Genomic DNA, 23,965 nt, shown 5'->3' on the forward strand with positions numbered 1-23,965 from the left:
GGGGTGGCACTGTTTTATTATCAATGCAATTTTATCCATGTTTTGCCTTGATGAAATATCGGTTTAATCCTTTTTAAAGTAAAAGAACGTGAAGTTATACATTTTCTGCCATTAAATTTTAATATATGAATTTTTAGTATTGGTTTCTGTACGGATCGTGAATTTTTCACTTATTTATCATGCTTGTTTTCTAAACGTTTGTACTTTTTATGCTACAGAAACAAAGCGAAATAAAGATCTTTGACTGAGTGACAGGAACAAAATTGGATGGGATTTCCAGATCCCGGTTTGATATTTTAAAGCCAGGGCTGACACGGCCTTGTTTTAGTTTGATGAGAACTGAACTAGGCATTGAAGCAAGATTGACAGTTTGAAGCAGAGCCTCGTCAGTGCCTGGGGTTTCAAGATGGATTATCTGAAGTGGAAAAAGATCAATGGGAGAACCAGACTTACATTTCCTGATCAGCGAGGTCACACCATCCCATGTGAAATTACAACAAGCATTGGCATAGCCAATAGGTCTCGCTTTTGGGACATTATATGGGTTTAGCCATACAACAGTTGATGTTGCACCAAGGATATTGTGCAGCAGAATTAAATACTTATAAGGTCCCAAAAGCGAGACCTATTGGCTATACCAAGGCTTGTTTAAATCTTGCTTCACCGCCTTTTCATGAACTGGATTCTCACCTAGCAGCATGGGCGTCTTTGTTCATTTATTCCACCTCACTGAATGTCCTGCCCTAGACCGAGGCAGGAGGAGGCCACCGCATGCAGTAAGAGCACAGACTGGCAGATTGTCATTCTGTATGTGGCAATTAGCCGCAGACAGAATGACAATGGACGGGTTGGGGCTGCTCTTGTGCTCAGAGGAGGAGCGCAAGGCGGCCCCATCAGGGAATTGAGGCTACATGCAGGAGAACAGTGACGTTCCCCAATGCCCAAAATTACAGACAAAAGGCATCCGTGAAAGGGAACTTGAGATCCAAATTACGGACGGTCCGTGAAATTTACGGACAGTTTGTCACCCTACTTGGAGAAAAATGCGTTCAAAGCCTCGCGGAAGAAAAACGAAATTTATGGCGCGCAGTGAATCAAAAAGAAGAGTATATGAAGAAAGACGTGGATTGGACTGGACGGCGAATGAAAACTTTTAAGCCTCCTAACAGAAATGTCAACAGTTCAAAAACGGGCAGACAAAAGCTTAAAAAAAGTCCCACTGTGCGGATTAAAATAGTAGTACATGAGGAACACACAGGAAATACTATGCTACAGCCAATAGAGACGGAAGAAAAGTAAGTGACATTTACATGAACCATTGGAAAGCAAGGGCGGAATGTAAGCCCCCTTTTAAATATTTATTTTAAATTCAATAGATTTCACAAACACAGCGCAAGCGCTGTGCAGACGAAACCTAAAAAAACGGTGCCACTGCCTGGTCGCTAGGGCTGGGGACGAAGCAAGCACTTATAAGGCTGGAACAGAATAAATCGCATGAATGTGGCGTAACGGTCAGAGCTGTCAACTTTGGAACTAGGGAGCCAGGCTTGAGTCTCGGTGTCAGCTCGCCATCCTGTGATTCTGGGTAATCCCTTTTATCTCTCTATGCCTACCGAAAATGAATGTGTCCTTGTGTAATGTAACTGGGGCTGATGTAAAGTGCTCCAATACTTTCGGATCCAATTCACACTATATAAAACTCTCCCCAAAAAATAGATAGAGCATCTTGAAAGGGCCGGTAAACCCAAGCACAATCAAACAATTATAAAAGGAATAATTCCTTTGATGGGCTGATAAAGTAGGGAAAACTCATTAGCAAACGAACAAAAAACACAAATGAAAGGAAGAACATAACATAAAGAATGTTTTAAACATTTGCCCTCAGGATCACAGGGCTTACCAAGGTGAAACTGGGTGGTAATTGAAACACGGCCAACGTTAGATGAACCCAGTGAGGCTCAGTCAGGGCTCCTCGAGAGAGGTCTTGCATTCCAAGTGTACCCCAAAGACAATTAGTATCCCTGAGTGACCATATATATATATATGTATTTTTATGCCGGGAAGAGGCCAGAAAAAGAATGGGTATATCTGTGACATTATGCTCAGGACACCTCACTCACGTTTATGCTGATAAACCAATATGAAGCTTCTCTCAAAGACAATTTGTACTCGCGGCAACCCACAGCGAGAGAAGTCCTTTTCAACCAGATTCCTGACGTTTCAGCACGCGTGTTGAGGCGTTGTCCCCGCTGTCACAGGTGAGGCTCAACGATCCCGTCCTCTGTCGCCAGTGTTGCATCCAGCTTCAACCACAGGAGATGTAAGCCGATGTGAAGAGGCATTATTGGGAGTACAACAGCGTCCGCCTCGGTCACAGCTGTCACTTCCTCTTGCATCTCAGTCAGGCTCACGCAGGAGCCTCACAAAGAACTCACGACCACCGACACTCTATCTACATCAGAAGGTGCGAGAGCAAAGGTTGGAGCTGAAACCATCTGTCATAGGGAGGAGAAAGTGGTGATAAGGGAGAGGGGTTCCCTCGAATGGAAGATAACCAAGCCGGCACTTAGAAGGCAGTCACATAACAAGCATTGGCAGAGCCAATAGGTCTCGCCTTTGGGACCTTATAAGTATTTAGTTATGCAGCACAATATCCTTGGTGCAACAACATCAACTGTTGCATGGCTAAACACTTATAAGGTCCCAAAGGCGAGACCTATTGGCTATGCCAATGCTTGTTTTTATCATTGTTTTTAGGTATGATACACAGCAGTGCTAGGTGCTGTGCAGCATGTCTTAAAGTTACATATAAAACCACTATGGCGCGGTCATCGCTGTCCACATCATAGCTCTTTTTTTTAAACATTAATCCATGTTGTACAGCAGCTAGCGCTGATGTGCAACATTGAAAAAAACAATAGATCTTGGAGAGGCAAAACCTATTGGCTTTGCCAATAGCTCTATCATCTAGACAACAGAGGATGTGGTGTAACGGCTAGAGCAGCAGACTTTGAAGCTGGGGAACCGGGTTGGGGTTTAGGGGGGGAATCGGGTTGGGGTTTAGGTGGGAGGCTCAACATCCCGTATTCTGGGCAAATCACTTAATTTTACCGTGCCTAAAAATAAATGGGTCTTTCACTAAAGCAACTGGTGCTCATGTAAACACAGCGCTCCTATACCTTCAGGTCAAGTATACGCTATGTAAAAATTCAAAAATTAAACTCATCTAAAAATATGTACTTTCTCTGCCATTAAAAAAGAAACGTGCATGGTCTTAACCAGCAAAGTAAAGTAAACGTGCAGTTAATATTAAATTATAAAAAGGTAATCTGAGTAGTTTTATACAATAATGAAAGGAAATGACAGTGTTCATTTGTAAAAGAAACCATGCATTCTTTCCATTAACGTGCTGTTATTAAAGTGATAAAATGAGCAACTCCAGAAACAGAATGCTCTGCTCTGTTTATTCAGCAACGAAAAGGAATGCGCACATCACGGGTCAACAACATAGAGGAATCTCCACGAATGAAAACAGCCCGAAGTGAAATAGCTAACTCAGGATCCTACCTCCGAGCTTGGGACAGGTCTCCGGAGCCAGCTGGAAGTAAACAGTGATGAGCGGAAGTGGAGCTGCCTGGCCCACAGATGTGTGAGTGGAGTACAGGGTAGCTCAACTTCACTCCATACGAGTAAAATGATAAACACATTACATAAAGATTAATGCTGTACCACAAAACATGTGGCAAACTGAACAAGCATTGGCCGAGCGGCAGTAAAAGTAACGCCGCGCGGCCGTAAAAGCGAAAGTCATTGCGATCACTCTAAAAGCGAAAGGGATTGCGATGACGCGCTAAAGCGAGCTAGGGATGCGCGCGCTTGTGCGTGTGACAGTAAGCTGGTGGCCGCTTTGGTAGCACTTTTCAAAGCAGCTACTAAATGTCTCGGCCAGACCAGCGCATGCGCTGGATCAGGCGAGACCTTAAAAAGGGATTTAAACTAACGAGTACAGAATTTACTCTTGACGCATTCAACTGGAACTTCTTAAAGAATGTTTAAAACTATTAAAGCAAATCTGAATTTGCAAAATCAAGCTTAAATTTCATGTTTAACATTTAAATAAAATTTTAAAAAATACTACGAAGTACTTCAACGTAGCCACATCGCTGTCTCAAGGCATTTGTTGTGGCTCTAGCCGAGTTCCATTTATTATCGCAAAAAAAGTGCCTTTTAAATTAAAATCTACAAAGAGAGCCCGTAAAAGTCAACTCTGTCACTCCATTCTGTTAGCAGCCATAACGTGCACACTATTTTTCGGGTTTCTTGGGTAACACTGGTTTCCCTAGTTTAGCTTCCTAAACCAGGGTATATGTATCTGTGCCTTATTGATGGGAAAGGAACCTGTTAAAAGCCAGACAACATAATTTCACTCTCCCTTAGCTTTGATAAACTGCTTCTCCTTTACTTACATAAAAGTAGCATTTTGCTAAACAGATTTTGCATTTCATTAATTTTCTTGTGAAAAAGAGCTTGCCTTACTACGTTTACACTGCGAGTGACAACTCTAATGAAGGTTCGAAATGAGGGGAAAGCTATGGAAAAGGCAGGTCCGTGTTTTTCAAAACCAGCAGGGCGAGGGGGCATCGCCTATGGCTCATGTGCACTAGTGAATGAGGCTTACCAGTACCTTCAGTCGTTAAAGCTTCAGAGGGCATAAAAGGAAGAAAGGCCCTCTGCGCCATGCTACGGGCTACTATTTGACTGTGTGACAGATAATTAAAGACGAATTGGTAGGGAACCCACCTCTCTACTATTTTGGGGGCAGAGGGGATTCTGGGACTCTCAAATGGACACAAGTGTGTTCCATTCTAGCGAGTGATGTCTCCTGCTACATGGAAGCAGTAACGATTTGAAGGGCTCTTAGTGAACACAGTAAAGGGCGCCATGCTAGTGGCGTAACGAAACGTGAGGAGTGAAGTCTGCCAAGTCCATAAAATGGTCACTCAAGCCATGACAGACTGAGTGCAAGGTGGCTCATAACGCATGACTAGGAGACGGAAGGCCCCCTGCACGGGTAATGCAACGTGCACAGTTTGCAAACATTTAAAATACATTTTCTTTTTTGGAAGTTAAACACTTTTCAGACTTGTTCCACTATTCACTGATGTTCATAGGCAATCTCAAAGATCCAGGGGAAAAAGAACACGCGGGGAGAATCTACTGTCATTTCCTGTGAGGTCCAAAAGACTGGCACGCGCACGCCCACAAGCCACACAGCTCCATGGACATTTTATCAAAAACGTTTCACATCAGGCTAGGCACATATGCCATCCGTTGGCATGCCAATTTTCCCTGGGAAATTTCATTTCCTCAAAACATGTCGTGACTAACTGCATAACGATGCTCTCTCTAATTTACAGGCAGCCTCACTTTAAACATTGCTAACATCAAGAATTTCACCTCTCAAAGACACTCAAATCAAATCAACTTTATTCGGTTATTATAACAAGATAACCATAAAAGTACAAAAAAGTACAAAAAAGCCAAAAGGAGAAATGTCCACATAAGTTCAGATCACGATTGTTTTTCGTAATTTAAAAGCATTTTTTTTAAATGAGGAAATAAATACAACAGTTAAAATACTATCCAATTTCTGTACGGCTAAAAAGGCAGGGTGACAACGATTGATTTCCATGATCTTTAGCAAAGGAACAACATACATTCGTCTAGGTCTAATATAAAATCTACAAAAAAAAAGTATATGCATATCATTTTGAACTGATAAATCATCACAAGGACATTTAGTCAAAGTTTTTGACCAGTCGTTCATAGCTGGAAAGTGATCTAAATAATAAGTTAAATCTAAAAACGTGTTAACAAAAACCTTTCATGATCACTCATTAATAACTTCAAATACGGCTGTAAGTACTTGCAAAAAACGATTTGCTCATGAGCTGCCACCGTAGTTTTCTTAATTTCATTTCTGGTTCTATTCTCATGTAAGTAGGTCATACATTTTTCTTTTAAACATTTTCTAGAGATATTGCATAGGGAGGATGGTTCTAGATAATAATTCCCCATGCCTAGTAGCGTGAGAAAATTCTTAATGTAATTCAACCATCTAATCTTTCCACACTTCTCTAATCCCATCGCATTTTCCATAATCAAGCGGTTCAATCCAGACTCATCCACAGTCCATATTCTATGCCAAAGTAGAACTGGGGCTGTTTTTATTGTGTCTTCCAAATATGGCTCCCCGAGTTCCACATGGCAGGCATATGTCGAGACACTTTGTGGAACAGCTAAGAGATATTTCATGAAATTATTTTCGACCACTTGCAGAGCACTTACATTAGCGTGGCCCCACAAGCCTGCCCCATATGTAACAATAGCTACACAGGGCGCTTTATATACAGTCAGCATATCTTTAATTGGTTTCCTCCCTATTTTACGGCTAAAGTTTTTCAATGCCATGATAGATTTACAGTACAAAAGTTTCCTAGTCTTAATTGTGGTGTTCCATAGACCTGTACTATCAATTAAAACCCCTAGATAGGGAAACATTAAGGTAGCCTCTACTGGGGTAGAGCCAATATAAATTACTTTTCTCTTTCTATGTGCACCCGACCCACAGTGCATGGTAAATGTCTTGGTGCAATTTATTCTCAAATCAAGCCGTTTCATAAAGTCAGAGAAGGAGGTAACTAGCCTCTGCATGGCCTGCGGTGTTCTGGCCATCAGGACCGCGTCATCTGCATACAGCAAGGTTGGGATTGGTCTTTCTCCCACCATCGGCATGTCCCTACACTCAGCCAGCAAAGTTTTTTCCACATTGTTAATATAGAGTGTAAAAAGGAACGGTGCCAGGACGCAGCCTTGGCGTACACCCCTTTTAATTTTAAAAGATTTGGTACATTCACCACTTTTTCCATATCTGACTTTGGCCGAAGCTCCTGTTCTCTGAGAAAATTAATAACTAGTTGGTCTACTCCCATGTTTTCCATAACTAGCCAAAGTTTACTATGTACTACAGAGTCTAATGCAGAGGTAAGATCAACAAAAGTTAAAAACATGCGGCCTTCCTTGGCTTTAGTATATTTTTCAATTAAAATGTGCAGGTTCAAACATTGTTCAATTGTTCCAAGCCCTTTCCTAAAGCCATACTGCAAGTCACTTAAAATTTTAGTTTCTTCTGCCCATACTTGAAGTCTATTTAGAATTACTCTTCCAAGGATTTTGACAGTGGAGTCCAGGAGTGATATTGGGCGGTAGCACTGACAATTTTCTCGATCGCCCTTTTTAAAAATAGGGACTATCAAGGATTCACACCACGAAGGGAGGAGACCTTTGTGTAGAGTGGCATTAAAAAGGCATGTAAGAATAGGAGCCCACAATTCCCTGTTATTTTTAAATAAATCAACCGGAACCCCATCGGGGCCAGGTGCTTTCCCTCCCAAGCAAGCATCAATACATTTGTGCACTTCTACTACTGTAAGTTCGGGGGCAAAAGTGCTACTAGGGTAAATACATGCTCCGGTTTGGATACTCATTTACACATTCCCTCTTATCTTGTTCACTGGAATACAATTTCGCAAAGTATTCAACCCACTCACTCTCTGTTATTGCCACATCTAGTGGGTCTATATTACTATGGTTTTAAAAAGGGGAATTGACAACTTTCCAAAATAATGCAAAATCTTTGCTCAGTGAAGCTTCACATAAAGCATCCCATGCTTCTTTCTTTAGAGCATTTTTTCTAGTTTTAAGGGTTTGCTTGTAAACATTCCTGCAATTTCTGATTAAGTCAATGTCTTTCACCGAGGCATGTAGGGCTTGCTTTAGACTTGAGCATGCCTTTGTACACTCAGAGTCAAACCACCCCCTCTGCCTCTTATTTCCACCTTTAGTATCAACCCATAGTAACTTTCTAGTTTGGGCAATAATCATCAGAAAATTATCAATCATATCACAATCATCAACATTCTCATCTGTACATGCATAGAATTGGGGCAACATACTTCTTATTAATTTTTCCTGAAAGTCATCTGGGGTAATTTTTGTCCACTTTAAAGCGTATCCATTTTTGCGGGCCATAATAATATTATCTACTAACACTTTTTATTTGGCCCTACCACGAAATTCATTAGATCTCATTCTCATAGTAAAAGTGAGAGGAAAATGGTCGCTTAGTGGACAATCAAGAATACTATAATCATGTATCATACCCCCGTGACTAGTAGTCATTATGACATAATCAATAGTTGCATTTGCCCCTCTGCCATTAAATGTTGGAAGAAAGGGGACTTCTGGACTAATCAATCTATTAACAAAGTCCATATCATTATCAAATATAAGTTCGTTTAAATGGTCCCCCCATTTAGAATGTTCAAAGTGACTAATACTAATATCTTTATCTAATTTTACCCCACATGTCCCACTCTCTACGTTCCTACATATTGGGCAATGAAAGTCTCCAGCCCATATAATACAAGTCTCCTTGGACCTCCCCCCTATGGCAGATTTAATATTACTTCCTAATATTCTAGAGACGTCATCTACGTCCTCTCCTTGGATGTTATTGTAAAAATTAACCAAAACTAAAATCATCCCTTTATTAATTGTGATCCTAATAATATGATAATACGTATTGTTAAAAACTAGTTCAATTTTGGTGCTTACTAACAAATTTGAAACGCAAGTACACAGACCTCCTTTAGCCCTGCCATAAGGTGAGCTAACTGCCGGGGAAAAATAGGTTTTAAATCCATTAATGTGTACTGGTTCAATTGTCCAGGTTTCCTGGAGACTTAAAATATCGTGGTTAGTTAACAACTTTTCCCAATTTTCATTGCCCAATTTGGATCTTAACCCTGCAATGTTCCAACTCAGAAATAACCATACCTCCCCATTTGTCTGACCGACCGCTAAATCAGTATTACTATTTGAATATGTTATATCCCCTTGAGGTACATCAATTTGTGGGCTATATTGACACATAGGGCCTTGCATCTTGCTAGTAGCAGCCACCATGTCTGTCTATATATCTATGGTGGTGTTTTCCACCCCTCGATCCTCAGTCTCCGGCCACCCACTGAGGATTAAATCAATAGGCCTATCTTTTTGAAGTCAGTCAATATCTTCTAGCCCTTGCAAGATATGAAATCTATTTACTAGTGGAACATCACAATTGGGAATAAGATTATCTCTATATCTAGGCCTATACTCCCCTTGGTACCATGTATTAGTTCTCCTTGAGTTCATTAATGGGTAAAAATAAGTCAAATCTACAGTTTGAATTCTGCCACTACCGTAATTAGGTTCCCAGTGACATATGAAACTTACCGCTCTTCTATCTCTGAGATTGACAATTATGCAATCTCCAGGTAAGACTTTTTGCCTGTGACCAATCCACTGTACTCTCCTAACATTTAGAATCTCAACTTGTGTTTGTCCAGGTAAGGGTCTGTTATGATTCAGCCAGTATATTACCTTATTCTTAAGTTCTTGATAGTTTTCTCCCTTTCCATTACTCAGCTCTGGGACCCCTGCCAACACCACTGTATAAGGGATTGACTGGGGGGGGAGATTAATATGTATATGTTTGGCCTTATCATAGGTATTTATAACCTTATCTCGATTAATTGCAATCAAGTCTGTCGTACCTTCCTTCCCTATGGGTCCCCTACCTGTCTCCCTCTCTGCTCCTTCTTGTCCAGAGTCCCTATGGGTTGACAATTTAGTCCCTATGGGTGTGGTATGAAGTACACGGCCCTTGTCACAGTTTACCACTGGTATTGTAGTTTCGGCTGGCTTTGAGACATCACTAACAGCATTATCAGATATTCTAGAATTAGAAGTAGCTATAGGCTTAATAAATATACTCAGATACTTCAGTGTGTCAGAGTTAACAACTCCCTGCTTTTCTAGACCCTCTACTTTTTCTACAAGTACTTTTAGTCTTCCTACTACTGGCAAAATAAGTGATTTCATTAACTGCTCAATTTTAGTCATAAGATCCACCAAATCTAGCAATGGTGTTCCTTGTTGCGCAGAGTACCTGTCTTCATTACTATGCGTTTCTATGCTAAGTTGTGACTTACTTTTCTCCCCTTTTTCTTTTATAGAAATCAATACTATTTTCTTCTGTTTACCTTTTGAGTTTCCTCTATTTTTAGTTGCAATACGCAAATTCCTGTTCGATACAACTTTTGTTTTTGAGCCTTTTCCATGTGAACTTTGTGGGGAAGTCACATTATATATTTTTCCTACTGTATTAATATCATTATTTGTACAATTAGTTGGCTCCTCCAAATTGACTGACACATTGATTAAAAGGGGAGATTCCTCATTTGACCGTAAGTTGGGAGTAAGAGACAGCCTATTTTCCCGACTTCGGAACTCAGCAGGGGGTGTAGCTTGCGAAATGATAACACAATTAGAATCTTTGGCAGGAAAATCCGCATATGAGTCCATAAGAATTGATTCCTGCGAGTACGCCGTGTTCAAGGTAGTGTTCACGTGGGTTATATTATCTTGAATAAGTTGAGTTGGGAAACACATACTAGGAGGTAATGAGAGACGCCTCTCTGTGCTCACGATTGCGTTGACAACGACCCCTATAGTTTTTTGTAACATCCGGTCTATTGCAGTCAGGCTTGGTAATGGGGTTGTTGGTTGTACTTTTTTCCTTGCGGTGGAGCGAGTTGACATAGGAGTATTTTTGCCCATCCTTACGTTATCACTTATAATTAAGCTATATGATACACCGCTTTCCTAGCAAACACATTTTTCACCATCAATTGCAAGAATCAAACTTCCTGGTGAAAGATCAAGGGAGGTGGCCCAGCACAGCCGCGGCCAGCCCCGGACGGCCACATACGGTCCCGCCCTTGTCCCGGGCTTAGCCCGGCGCCGTCCGCGCGCGGTCCCGCGCCGCGGGGGCTCTCCTCCGCCTAAATGCGCCTCCGGGCGCGGAAGAGGCGTGTGCAGCTTCCTGCCGCAAAGGATGGTGGAAGGTGTAGTCCCCCCATCGCTGCGGCAGCGCCGAAATGCAAATACGACAGCGGCGGCAGGGGGAGACCAGCGGGTGATGAAGAGACACAGGTAAGGCGTCCTGGACCTGGAATCAGTAGACAGAGTCCCCCTCAACAATCAGACGTTTCCCGATGCCGAGAGCTCAATGTAATGTAGTTGGCAAAGTTTTTTTATTTGTTCGTGTCTTAAAGCCTTGATTGGCTCTCTGACACAGAGGGCCGTGCGTCTATGATGATTTAATGGGTGGTGGCGAATCGGGGATGATGCACAAAGGGCAAATACTGCGATTCGAAAATCATTTTAAATTGCATTATATTTTTGGCTTCTACTATTAAACAAGTTAATGCAATATTTTTTCACTCGGATTTAGTTTCCGCATTTCTGTCTCCTGCATCGAGTGTGTTTGTATATAAGCAGATTTCTCAGTATGTTTCAGTCAGTGCAGTATTTCGTATGCCCAACAGTGTGTGCTGCTTTCACCGCTGTCGGGAGAAAGCACATGAACAGCAGGCGACCCGATCATTAAGCTGTGTTATGGCAAACTGTACACATTTGAAGCTCCCTTCACTATACACCTCTCTTAAAAACTAAGAAAACAAGCTAAATTCATATCTGGCATGTGGGCATCTGCAGAAAATTGTCATTTGCTCGGAGTTCGTGGTTGTCCAGGCACGCATTTACTGCAAACCAGCCAGCATGTAGGCGCGGGCGCTGACAAGGACATTCTTAAATCGAATAAACATTTGAAATCTTTGCAGGTTTCTACAGCCTTGCTTTGCTGTACTGTTCGTGCCAAAACAGACGCAACAAGAACGCGCCCTTCAGCAAATACTTTTGCAGAGAATGAGCTCAGGCTAAGACCAACAAGTTTGGAAGCAGGCTACTTATGAAGCAGATGTACTCGAAAGAGCCAAGCGCTCCTGGCAAAACAATTTCATCCGGACAAAACAACGTGTAAATCTTTATTTTTTTGTAAAGTAAGTTACTCTTTATAAATACACGTTATACTTATTTTTTGATGAAATTCGTCAAAGGTACTACCTCGCGTCTATATGAAGTTTAAGACGACAGAAAGCAAACGTGTGGGTCACTTTAGTGATCTGCTAAATAAAAAATGTAATAAAAACGGTAGGCAAAATGAAACGCCATCTGTTAAATGGGTCTTGCTTCTTCCTTATTAAGGTAAAGACAGGCCTGTTCCGTTTCTCAAAACACTAATGGCAGCGGTAAAGCTAATTAGGAAACGCGAGAAATCACAAATGGCGCGCACACAGGCTCTCAGAGAAACGCTCTAGGAACCAGGCACGACGCTTCACTGAGAAGCAGGACACACGCAGCAAAGAGATTATATAGGGAGGGGTTGGAGAGAAACAGTTAAAAACAAGCATTTGCAATGCAATAGGTCTCACAACTGCGAGTTTGGGAGCTATTGGTATTGTAAATGACGATGCCTTTAATGTATTCACAAGCAGCAGGCATCAGACATCCACAAGCATCAGGCATCAGACATCAGTCATGAGACATCAGGCATCAGGCATCCACAAGCATCAGACATCAGTCATCAGGAATCAGACATCACACATCAGGCATAAGACATCAGACATCACACATCAGGCATAAGACATCAGGCATAAGACATCAGGCATAAGACATCAGGCATAAGACATCATCAGGCATAAGACATCCACAAGCATCAGACATCTACAAGCATCAGACATCTACAAGCATCAGACATCTACAAGCATCAGACATCTACAAGCATCAGTCATCAGGAATCAGACATCACACATCAGGCATAAGACATCAGACATCACACATCAGGCATAAGACATCAGGCATAAGACATCAGGCATAAGACATCAGGCATAAGACATCAGGCATAAGACATCAGGCATAAGACATCAGGCATAAGACATCATCAGGCATCAGACATCCACAAGCATCAGACATCTACAAGCATCAGACATCTACAAGCATCAGACATCAGGCATCAGACATCCACAAGCATCAGACATCAGGCATCCGACATCAGGCATCCGACATCAGGCATCCGACATCAGGCATCCGACATCAGGCATCCACAAGCATCAGACATCAGGCATCAGACATCCACAAGCATCAGGCAACAGACATCCACAAGCATCAGGCATCAGACGTCCACAAGCATCAGGCATCAGACGTCCACAAGCATCAGGCATCAGGCATTTGATATCCACAAGCATCAGTCATGAGACATCAGCCATGAGACATCAGGCATCAGACATCCACAAGCATCAGACATCAGACATCCACAAACATCAGACATCCACAAGCATCAGACATCAGGCATCGGACATCAGGCATCGGACATCCACCATCCACAAGCATCAGACATCCACAAGCATCAGACATCCACAAGCATCAGCACCAGACATCCACAAGCATCAGGCATCAGACATCCACAAGCATCAGACATCAGGCATCAGACATTCACAAACATCAGGCATCAGACATCAGGCATCAGGCATCAGACATCCACAAGCATCAGACAGGCATCAGACATCCACAAGCATCAGACATCATGCATCAGACATCCACAAGCATCAGAAATCAGACAGCCACAAGCATCAGACATCCGGAATCAAACATCCACAAGCATCAGACATCAGGCAACACACACCCACAAGCATCAGGCATCAGACATCAAGCATCGGGTATCAGACTTCCACAAGCATCAGGTATCAGACATCATGCATCCGACATCCACAAGCATCAGACATCCACAAGCATCAGGCATCCACAAGCATCAGACATCAGGAATCAAACATCCACAAGCATCAAGCATCAGACATCAGGCATCAGACATCCACAAGCATCAGACATCAGGAATCAAACATCCACAAGCATCAGACATCCACAAGCATCAGGCATCAGGTATCCACAAGCATCAGACATCAGTCATCAGGAATCAGACATCACACATCAGGCATAAGACATCAGGCATAAGACATCAGGCATAAGACATCATCAGGCATAAGACATCCACAAGCATCAGACATCTACAAGCATCAGACATCAGGCATCAGACATCCACAAGCATCAGGCATCATGCATGAGACATCCACAAGCATCAGACATCAGGCATCCAACATCAGGCATCCGACATCAGGCATCCACAAGCATCAGACATCAGGCATCAAACATCAGGCATCAAACATCCACAAGCATCAGGCAACAGACATCCACAAGCATCAGACATCAGGCATCAGACATCCACAAGCATCAGGCATCAGGCATTTGATATCCATAAGCATCAGTCATGAGACATCAGCCATGAGACATCAGGCATCCGACATCCACAAGCATCAGACATCAGACATCCACAAGCATCAGACATCAGGCATCGGACATCAGGCATCGGACATCAGGCCTCGGACATCCACCATCCACAAGCGTCAGACATCCACAAGCATCAGACATCCACAAGCATCAGACATCCACAAGCATCAGACATCCACAAGCATCAGACATCAGGCATCAGCACCAGACATCCACAAGCATCAGACATCAGGCATCAGACATCCACAAGCATCAGACATCAGGCACCAGACATTCACAAACATCAGGCATCAGACATCCACAAGCATCAGACAGGCATCAGACATCCACAAGCATCAGACATCATGCATCAGACATCCACAAGCATCAGAAATCAGACAGCCACAAGCATCAGACATCCACAAGCATCAGACATCAGGAATCAAACATCCACAAGCATCAGACATCCACAAGCATCAGACATCAGGCAACACACACCCACAAGCATCAGGCATCAGGCATCAAGCATCGGGTATCAGACTTCCACAAGCATCAGGTATCAGACATCATGCATCCGACATCCACAAGCATCAGACATCCACAAGCATCAGGCATCCACAAGCATCAGACATCAGGAATCAAACATCCACAAGCATCAAGCATCAGACATCAGGCATCAGACATCCACAAGCATCAGACATCAGGAATCAAACATCCACAAGCATCAGACATCCACAAGCATCAGACATCAGGCAACACACACCCACAAGCATCAGGCATCAGACATCAAGCATCTGGTATCAGACTTCCACAAGCATCAGGTATCAGACATCATGCATCAGACATCCACAAGCATCAGACATCCACAAGCATCAGGCATCCACAAGCATCAGGCATCAGGAATCAAACATCCACAAGCATCAAGCATCAGACATCAGGCATCAGACATCCACAAGCATCAGACATCAGGCAACACACATCCACAAGTATCAGGCATCAGACATCCACAAGCATCAAGCATCAGACATCAGGCATCAGAGATCCACAGGCATCAGACATCAGACATCCACAAGCATCAGGCATCCACAAGCATCAGGCATCCACAAGCATCAGGCATCCACAAGCATCAGGCATCAGACATCCGGCATCAGACATCCACAAGCATCAAGCATCAGACATCAGGCATCAGACATCCACAAGCATCAGACATCCACAAGCATCAGGCATCCACAAGCATCAGACATCAGGAATCAAACATCCACAAGCATCAAGCATAAGACATCAGGCATCAGACATTCACAAACATCAGGCATCAGACATCAGACATCAGGTGTCAGACATCATGCATCAGACATCCACAAGCATCAGACATCAGACAGCCACAAGCATCAGACATCCACAATCAAACACCCACAAGCATCAGGCATCAGACATCCGGCATCAGACATTCACAAACATCAGACATCCGGCATCAGACATTCACAAACATCAGACATCATGCATCAGACATCCACAAGCATCAGACATCATGCATCAGACATCCACAAGCATCAGACATCCACAAGCATCAGACATCAGGAATCAAACATCCACAAGCATCAGACATCCACAAGCATCAAGCATCAGACATCAGGCATCAGACATCCACAAGCATCAGACATCAGGAATCAGACATCAGGAATCAGACATCAGGTATCAGACATCAGGTATCAGACATCAGGTATCAGACATCAGGTATCAGACATCAGGTATCAGACATCAGGTATCAGACATCAGGTATCAGACATCAGGCATCCACAAGCATCAGGCATAAGACATCCACAAGCATCAGGCATCAGGCATCCGCAAGAATCAGGCATCAGACATCAGACAGTGTGCTCAGTTGTTTTATGTCCGCTGGAATAATAGCAAAGTAAACAAAGCAAAGTACTAACTTGTACAACAAAAAGTATGTGCGCTGCTATTAATATAAAGCTTAGCGTGCAGCGCAGTTATGTGCTCATGGCAACCTAAAAACAAACAAAAATGTAAAAAGACCGCGCTCTGTTGGCATTAAATAATGTTAAAGACGTACATCGTAAAGCCCTTCGCTCTGAAAATAAAGAAACCCATTTCGAACATGCAGGCTTTTGTAAGCACATGATAACGTGAATGTTTAAAAAGACGAACAAGACAAGCCCGGCGGAGCGTGGCGCGCGCGCTTGGCGGGGGAGCGCATTCCAGGCGGGTGAGCGGACCCTTTGAAGTACGATGCCAAACGGATTGCATGGCGGCACGATGCAAGTGATTGTGCGCGTGCTCGCCATGCAATCCGCTTTTGGGAGCACTTTTGGGAGCCCCTTACTAGAGTCTCGCTGTGCGATCGCTTACGCGATAGCCAGGCGAGACCTAATGAGGGGAAAGTGTTAAAAAATGACAGTCCATGCTGTACTTGCCAGTGACTGAAGTGTCCCATTTTCTTTAACGGTGCGCCTCTTCTATGCACTCTGGATACAGTTTTTGCTTGGTTTAAATTACTGGAAGTTTATAAGCATTCATAAAATGGCTGCATTGTTCAGTCAGAAGAAACGTGATATTAGGTTGAGCTGCAATTGTTAAGAACATTAACACACAAGCATGGTCCGCTTTCACTTTCGTCCGTTGTGAAAGCTTTCTTGTCTTTATGGGGCCATGTGTTTAAACACATGGCCCCATAAAGATAAGAAAGCTTTCACGACGCACGGAAGGCAGAAGAGCCCGTCCAAATGGGACGGCTCAAAAAGCCAAACAAAAACGTCATGAACAGCTCTTTTCCAATGGCTGGCCACCGTTTAGCATAAACGGTGAAGCCAGCCAATGGAAAGGAGGGGTGGGGCTTAATGCCCTTACAGAAAATAACCAAAGTCATTAAATCTCGCCAGCGAGACTGCGCATATGCGCAGCCAACGCCAGACGAGACCTAATAAACTGCTGCTTCTGGACAGCCAGTAATGCTGGGGATGGGAGGCAGGCGGCGTCTCGCACAGGCCGGTAAATCGGAACAAACTCAGTCAACTGTGAGCGGAACGGGGCCTCTCACGGGGTAAACTGGTCAAGCAACAAAACAAGAATTTACAATACAATAAGTCTCGCAACTGCGAATGTTGGAGCTATTGGCATTGTAAATGGCAATGCCTTTTAAAAAATTAAAAGCCATTGTTATTTAAAATACCAAAGCAACACCTATTGCATTGCATAGCGCGTGTCCGTTACTGAACATATCTTGTAAGTAGGGATGGTGCTGTGCAGGTGAGAGCTGCAGGGTACGTAGTTTCAACGCAACAGGGTTAAATACCACCACTGGTGCGGAGTGGGGGGTAGGGTGACAACGTGCAAAGAATTATGTAACTTGGTCGGGGAAGGTGGTAGCCAAGGTAATGTAACATAACATAACGCAGCTCAATAATCTATGAAGCATCCGCCCACCCCGTGATATCTCCTGGGCCTGTTACTGTTTACTACTCACTCGTACATTGTTAATCTACTCCATGGCTATACTTCTATCTACCTTGGGAGGATGAGAGGCTGAGTTGACCCGCCAAGACTTGCACCCGGAGTGAGGACAAACATTCCTCTAGTAGAATCTATACTGCACTAAGCCCATTGAGACCGGATTTACAGGTGAGGTGCAGGCCCCTTTGTGTCTCTCTATATATATAAACAGGATGTATACATGAAAATAAGTTACACATAAGCTGCATATAGATTTAACATTCTTCTATCCATGCTATAAACTATAAATACACACATACTCGTACACATAGCTATGTTTATCTGCATGCATTTACAGACTTCCACAAAAATCTCGACACAAATTCACTGAAAACAACTGTGGTAAGAAAAAACGACCCACGTTTATAAGTATGAAAACAACCCACCTTTACAAACCCCGAGGCCTGCTCCGATTCAGCGAACTCCCTTGCAGCTTGTTTTATAAGTTATCGCAATCTAAATGGTTGCTTATTGATACATCTCTGTGCCCGGCTGCCTGCTCCTGACAGTGCGGTTCAATAATACCTCTCGGGCGATTGACTTGACCTTACTAGGAAGCATGGATTTAGGCTGCTGTCCTCTCCGGGCCAGTTATTGCCTGCTCCAGCCGGACTTCTCAGAAGCCAATTCCCCACAGCCGCGTTTTATGGGTACTTCTGAGCTCTAGATATCCCTGCCGAGTCCCGGTGAGCTCTCTAGAGACCCCTCTCCCCCTCCAGGACCCTGGAGAGCTCTCTAGATCTCAGCTGAACATGTTGGGATTTCACGCTGGTGCACCTTGCAGAAATCACTGCATGTCCCTCTCCCAGACAGCGTAAGAGGCCAGGAGCAGCAGCAGAGAGTGAGGGAGGACCCTCTATCACCCCCACCCCACCCCGCCACCACCACCACACCTACCCCTTGTGGAGAGAAGGAAGTGGAGCAGCTGCAGACCGAGAGAAGACTCTCACACTTCCCACCCCTTGTAGAGGGAAGGGACGGGCCAGGGGCATCAGACCGAGGGAAGACCTCTACCCCCACATACCCCACCCCTTGAGAAGGGAACGGCGGGGCCAGGGGCAGCAGAGAGAGGGGTATTCCTCTACCCCCACATACCCCACCCCTTGTAGAGGGAAGGGAGGGACCAGGGGCAGCAGAGAGAGGGGAGACCCTCTACCCCCACATACCCCACCCCTTGAGATGGGAAAGAAGGGGCCGGGAGCAGCAGAGAGAGGGAAGACCATCTACTCCCACATACCCCACCCCTTGAGAAGGGAACGGAGGGGCCAGGGGCAGCAGAGAGAGGGGAGACCCTCTACCCGCACATACCCCACCCCTTGTAGAGGGAAGGGACGGGCCAGGGGCAGCAGACCGAGGGAAGACCTCTACCCCCACATACCCCACCCCTTGAGAAGGGAAAGGCGGGGCCAGGGGCAGCAGAGAGAGGGGTATTCCTCTACCCCCACATACCCCACCCCTTGAGAAGGGAAAGGAGGGGCCAGGAGCAGCAGAGAGAGGGAAGACCCTCCCTCACTCCCCACCCCTTGTAGAGGGAAGTGAGGGGCCAGAGGCAGCAGAGAGAGGGAAGACCCTCTATCTCTCCCCACCCCTTGTGGGGGGAAAGGAGGGTCCAGGAGAAGCAGAGAGGGAAGACCCTCTACCCGCACATACCCCACCCCTTGAGAAGGGAAAGGAGGGGCCAGGGGCAGCAGAGAGAGGGGAACCCTCTACCCCTACCCCCCCCCCCCCCCACATACCCCACTCCTTGAGAAGGGAAAGGAGGGGCAAGGGGCAACAGAGAGAGGGAAGACGCTCTACCCCCACATACCCCACCCCTTGTAGAGGGAAGGGAGGGGCCAGGGACAGCAGAGAGAGGGGAGACCCTCTACCCCCACACACCCCACCCCCTGAGAAGGGAAAGGAGGGGCCGGGAGCAGCAGAGAGAAGGGAGACCCTCTACCCCACATACCCCACCCCTTGTAGAGGGAAGAGAGGGGCAAGGGGCAGCAGAGAGAGAGGGGAGACCCTCTTCCTCCACATACCCCACCCCTTGAGAAGGGAAAGGAGGGGCCAGGAGCAGCAGAGAGAAGGGAGACCCTCTACCCCACATACCCCACCCCTTGTAGAGGGAAGAGAGGGGCAAGGGGCAGCAGAGAGAGAGGGGAGACCCTCTTCCTCCACATACCCCACCCCTTGAGAAGGGAAAGGAGGGGCCGGGAGCAGCAGAGAGAGGGAAGACCCTCCCTCACTCCCCACCCCTTGTAGAGGGAAGTGAGGGGCCAGAGGCAGCAGAGAGAGGGAAGACCTTCTATCTCTCCCCACCCCTTGTGGGGGGAAAGGAGGGTCCAGGAGAAGCAGAGAGGGAAGACCCTCTACCCCCACACACCCCACCCCTTGAGAAGGGAAAGGAGGGGCCAGGGGCAGCAGAGGGAGGGGACCCTCTACCCCTACACACCCCACCCCTTGAGAAGGGAAAGGAGGGGCCAGGGGCAGCAGAGGGAGGGGACCCTCTACCCCTATACACCCCACCCCTTGTAGAGGGAAGAGAGGCGCCAGGAGCAGCAGAGAGAGGGGAGGCCCCTGGAAGCTGAAGTCACGGGCTCAGGTTTCACAACAGCCGTCGGACATGAGTCAAACCTTGCACCCCGGGCAGAGTGGGGATGGGGCCTCTGGCCATCTGTTTTACTCCTGTGTGCACGGGCCAGTCTAGGTGAGTCATGCGCCCGAGGAACGAAAGTTTATTTTCATTGATCCAGAAAAAGAGAAATACACAGAAAGCCCCGCCAAAATCTGGAACCGCAGGCTGACAATCTCTGACTTCAATAGGAAGGATGAACCCATAGGAATTGGCCCATCACATCTGTTTCCTTCAAGCGCTTGTTTTGTAGGCACGGGGAGATTAAGTGAATTACCCAGAAACACTCTATGTTGATCCGATGCCGGGACTCAAACCTGGTTCCCCAATTCCATAGTGGATTACTCTGGCCCTTACGCCACACTCTCTTTCTGCCATTTTGCCACATTTAAAACTCATATAGCTCCGTATGTAGGCTCCAGTATCCCAGAACCCCTGGAGTCTCCCCAAACGTTTGCTACAGTGCTGTCTCGCTCTTGCCCCTTCCTTTAAAGGGTGGCTGAGTGCACCCTGCCCTGTTTGGGACACTTTGGCCGCTGGGGCTTTGTGGGACCCTCGCTGCTCCCAGTCGCTAGGGAGGGGGTGCCAAGGTTCCCACGGAGTGTTTGTTACTGAAGGTGCTTAGGCGAGTGTCACGATGTGTCAGCAGCGCAAGATAATAAAGATGCCACTAACCTCGAGTATCGGCCAGCGGGGACGATGGCTGGTGAAGAGCCCCCCCACCTCCCCTGAGCGCCATCTCCCACAGAGCACTATACACTACTGTGTAAGGAGCACCCCGGGGAAAATGGAAGTGGATAAAACAAAAAAGATGTTGCTGCACGGATTGTTCCTCGTCTCCCCATGTCAGATCTGGGGTCGTGGAAGTCGTCAAACACCCTCTTCATGGGAGTACTATGTATAAGAGAAGAGAGAGAGTTTTTAGAGCATGTACAGGAAAGACCAGGCATACACAGGTGACCTTAATATTTTCAAAACACCCACGGTGTGATTGGCAGCAAGAAGTACATAGTTGGCAGAGAGCACTGTTCCTAGAGAGAGCGAGAGTCTGATGCCATGGGGCTCTCGCAAATGCACCAGGACCTGAGGTGCTCCACAGAACAGTCAAACAAAATAAAAGATCTGCTAGCAGCCTGAATACAGCTTCAGACTCGGGCACTAAGCTGGTCCCAAACGAAAGAAAATTAGAAGACTCCCAAAAGCCAATAATGTAAGGTGTACCCACAGCGCTGTTTGTACTGGCCACAGCGGGGAAAACACCAGTACAGTAATAGGGGGATGCACCCAGCTGCTATTCAGAATCACAGCGTGATGGGGCGCATGACCCGATTCGGAAAACGCAAAAGAAAGCACTCCAGAATCGCTGTTCGGTCCACAGCGATGGTGCCGATACCAGGAAGCGCTGGAATCACCAGCACGGGGAAAGTACGATTCAAGTCTCGGAAGGAGGAGGCGCGATTCTGGCATCTCTCTCTCCCGGGTCGCTTCCGTAATACCCGATACATCCAGCGCAGGGAAATCAAGAGAAGAAAATATGACGGGAATGCGGCTGACGGGAGCACGCCGTGCACTGAAACTTCACCTCGGCAGCCTGTCGGGATTCAGAGGCAGCGCATTACTAATCCAGGAACGGCAACGAAGAACCCAACAAATCCGGCGGGGAATACCATCCGCCCACAAGGAAAGAACAGCACTGGCGAGATGGTCAAGCGCCTCCTCTTCTGGGAGGAGGTGCTTTATAGGGGCGGAGCACAGAGAGATGCCTGTTCCTGATGCAGCGACCCAGGGGATTCTGGGATTTGTAGTCCACTGGGAGCCTGTTACCACCACTTTGGGCTTCATGCACACAGAAGCTGGAAGCCTGGTGAGTGAGAGCATGTCTGTGTTGTATGATCGCGACAGAACCCCCTCTCGAGGACCGCCGACTCGGCGGTCGTTTTGGCTTACCCGGATGTGTTGCATGAAAGCGTTTCAACATGGCAGGGCAGTGGAGATTCTGTACTAACTCCCACGTTCTATCCTCCACCCCAAACCCTTTCCACTAGATACTATACCCGCCCCCTCACCAACAGGGAGTCTAGGAGTTCCCTTACCTCGTACTCATCTTGACTATCTACCTCCAAAGGGAGGGGGCAGTTCGGTAACCTCATGCTAGCAGGGCAGGGCTGAAGCAGGGATGTATGGAATACAGGGTGTATATGCCATTAACGGGGTAAGGACAACTTCATGGCCACGGGATTTATCACTTCCTTAATACTATAAGGGCCTATGTATCGGGGTTTCAATTTATCCACCTCCTTGAGATGAAGGTTCTTAGTGTCAAGCTGTACCTTGCCCCCCACCTGATAAACGGGTTCTGTGGCTCGTTTCTGATCAGCGAAATGTTTGTGCTGTTTGTGCCGTGGCTAGATGTTGTCTGCCATCAATCAATACTGCTCTGAGATGTGCGTGATGTTCGTGGATACTGGGAAGCCTGGAAACTATTGGCCATTCAAATGGGAGCATGTTCGGATGGTGGCCATATAGGCAAAAGAAAGGGGAAAAGCCCAACGTGGTGTGGTCCGTGTTGTTGTAGGCAAATTCTGCCATCCAAATCAGTGTGTACCAGTTTGTGTTATTTTGCAGGGTAAAACAACGTAAATACTGTTCCAGAGTTTGATTCAGGTGTTCTGTTTTACCATCTATCTGGGGATGGTAACTGGTGGAAAGCCTGGCATCCACATCCATGGTTTCACATAATGCTCTCCAGAAAAGTGAGGTGAACTGAGTCCTCCTGTCACTGATGAGAACTTTGGGTATTCCATGTGCTCTGACCACGTGTTGAAGAAAGACGAGGGCAAACTCGGAAGAGGTGGGTAGCCGTTTCAAAGGGATGAAATGTCCCTTCTTAGTCAGGTGATCTGTTACTACCAGAATGGTGGTGTAACCCTCACAGTGGGGCATCTCCATGATAAAATCCATCGACATCGACACGGTGTGCCAAGGCCGAGGAGGAATGGGTAGTGGTCGCAGCAGTCTTGCAGGTTTAGAGTGGCTGGGCTTTCCCTGCGTACACACAGAGCAATTCTTTATGTACTCCTTGGTATCGTTTCTTAGTGTAGGCCACCAAAAGGAACGTTTGATGCAAGGAACTGTCTTGTAAACCCCCATATGTCCTCCTAACATTGAGTCACGAGCCCAATCCAGTACTTATAGTTGCAAAGAGGTGTCCGGTATATACAAGGCATGAAAATGGTACAACAACTCATCCCTCTCTGTTCAGTGTTCAGGGTACTCATGGATCCAAGCCCGGACATCCATATCCGCCAGAGAGACTCGTATGTCTTCTAGGAAGTCTTGTGATGTGATTAGCGCCAGGGATTTGCACCGAAAGGCTGAGTCCGAGAGTATCAAGGGTCGTTCTGTGATATCCTGCAGTAAGCTCTCCCCAGGTTCATCTAGGCGAGATAAGGCATCCCCCTGTTTCCGTTTTGTGGTCCTGGACGGTACTTGATAACAAAATCAAAATCAGAA

Source organism: Triturus cristatus, chromosome 5_1 (genome assembly GCF_964204655.1).
Source record: "Triturus cristatus chromosome 5_1, aTriCri1.1, whole genome shotgun sequence".
NCBI classification, from domain to species: Eukaryota; Metazoa; Chordata; class Amphibia; order Caudata; family Salamandridae; genus Triturus; species Triturus cristatus.